The following is a 2,500-nucleotide window of genomic DNA, read 5'->3' as shown; positions in this document are numbered from 1 at the left end:
ATCCCACTCTTCCTACAACCACCATTGCTCAGATACGCCACCAACACCCACACATGTCCTACACAGGGGTGCACCCAACAGCACCACACTGCCGCATCTCACAGCACATAAACAATGGCAGGAATGAAAGACACAGGTGTGCCACTCCTTTGCCACAAACACAGAACGGGCGCGCCACCTGCCATGAGCCACAAGTGCAACTGACGTGACATATCTGATAGTGCCTCAGGCGTCCACTTACTACCATCACTATCAACGAACCTCGCCACCCCACCCCCCCCCCCACACACACCATCCCTTAACCCAACTTCTGCCTTAACCTAACCCAACTTCTGCCTTAACCTAACCCAACTTCTGCCTTAACCTAACCCAACTTCTGCCTTAACCTAACCCAACTTCTGCCTTAACCTAACCCAACTTCTGCCTTAACCTAACCCAACTTCTGCCTTAACCTAACCCAACTTCTGCCTTAACCTAACCCAACTTCTGCCTTAACCTAACCCAACTTCTGCCTTAACCTAACCCAACTTCTGCCTTAACCTAACCCAACTTCTGCCTTAACCTAACCCAACTTCTGCCTTAACCTAACCCAACTTCTGCCTTAACCTAACCCAACTTCTGCCTTAACCTAACCCAACTTCTGCCTTAACCTAACCCAGCTTCTGCCTTAACCTAACCCAACTTCTGCCTTAACCTAACCCAACTTCTGCCTTAACCTAACCCAACTTCTGCCTTAACCTAACCCAAGTTGCGCCCTAACCTAACCCACGTTGCGCCCTAACCTAACCCACGTTGCGCCCTAACCTAACCCACGTTGCGCCCTAACCTAACCCACGTTGCGCCCTAACCTAACCCAAGTTGCGCCCTAACCTAACCCACGTTGCGCCCTAACCTAACCCACGTTGCGCCCTAACCTAACCCACGTTGCGCCCTAACCTAACCCACGTTGCGCCCTAACCTAACCCACGTTGCGCCCTAACCTAACCCACGTTGCGCCTTAACCTAACCCACGTTGCGCCCTAACCTAACCCACGTTGCGCCTTAACCTAACCCACGTTGCGCCTTAACCTAACCCACGTTGCGCCTTAACCTAACCCACGTTGCGCCTTAACCTAACCCACGTTGCGCCTTAACCTAACCCACGTTGCGCCTTAACCTAACCCACGTTGCGCCTTAACCTAACCCACGTTGCGCCTTAACCTAACCCACGTTGCGCCTTAACCTAACCCACGTTGCGCCTTAACCTAACCCACGTTGCGCCTTAACCTAACCCACGTTGCGCCTTAACCTAACCCACGTTGCGCCTTAACCTAACCCACGTTGCGCCTTAACCTAACCCACGTTGCGCCTTAACCTAACCCAAGTTGCGCCTTAACCTAACCCAAGTTGCGCCTTAACCTAACCCAAGTTGCGCCTTAACCTAACCCAAGTTGCGCCTTAACCTAACCCAAGTTGCGCCTTAACCTAACCCAAGTTGCGCCTTAACCTAACCCAAGTTGCGCCTTAACCTAACCCAAGTTGCGCCTTAACCTAACCCACGTTGCGCCTTAACCTAACCCACGTTGCGCCCTAACCTAACCCACGTTGCGCCTTAACCTGCCCTGTAATTGTTAGTTATATGAATCTAGGAATTCGTGTAGCGTTGCCTAATTGCAACCATCTCAACATAGTTCACTTCGCGCACACTGTGGTGTTCTGCGTATTGATTCATTTTACGGTGCGTACCCTCACATCTTGCGAGTGTTGCTTACTTTCCACATGGTCCCGCTATCCACTGTATTGTGTACTGCAATAGGACGTATATCGCCCCCGCCCCCCCCCCCCCTCCCCTCCTGTCACCTCTAGCTCGTCGGTCAGGAGTTCGCGTGTTGAATGCGCTTCGCAGCTGTGCAATGGCATTCGCATACGTACGCTGGCCACCTTCCACGTGTTCTTTCGTGCACACGTCGCAGCGTGTATGTATGCTGATGGAGTGCGTCGTGACACACAACATCCAGGCATGCAAGACTCGTAGAAGTCGCAAATGTAGATGGATGTCTACGTTTGCTGCCCAAGTTACGCAAATGAACTGGAAATCCGTTGTTGCGCGGTTGTTCGCGCTGGAGGTGAATCGTTGATATCGACGATCGGTACAGGTATTAACCGGTTGCTTCAGCGACACCCGTCATACCCACGAACGTGAGTGGGCATGTGGGTATGAAGCGATACGCGGCGGTGGCTGGGTGGGACCGTCCCCGGCCGGTGAGGGGGGGGCGCCCGGCGTGCTGGCCGCGCGCTGCGTGGGCGCACGCGCGGCAGCCGGCTGGTGGGGGCGCCCAGTGGCAGGCGCGCCGGCTGACGGACGCGGCAGGCGGCGCATCTGCGTGCCGGCGCACCCAGCGCGCGGCGCCGTGCGGCCAAAGTGGGTCCTCCCGGGCCCGGTGCGAAGCGCGGTGGACATCTGCAGTGTGCTGGTCCGATTGAGGACTGTGTGCGTTGAGGATGCGCCGCCGCCCGGCAC

The sequence above is a fragment of the Schistocerca nitens genome, chromosome 7, assembly GCF_023898315.1.
Source record: "Schistocerca nitens isolate TAMUIC-IGC-003100 chromosome 7, iqSchNite1.1, whole genome shotgun sequence".
Classification (NCBI taxonomy): domain Eukaryota; kingdom Metazoa; phylum Arthropoda; class Insecta; order Orthoptera; family Acrididae; genus Schistocerca; species Schistocerca nitens.
Note: the sequence above shows the minus strand (reverse complement) of the source record.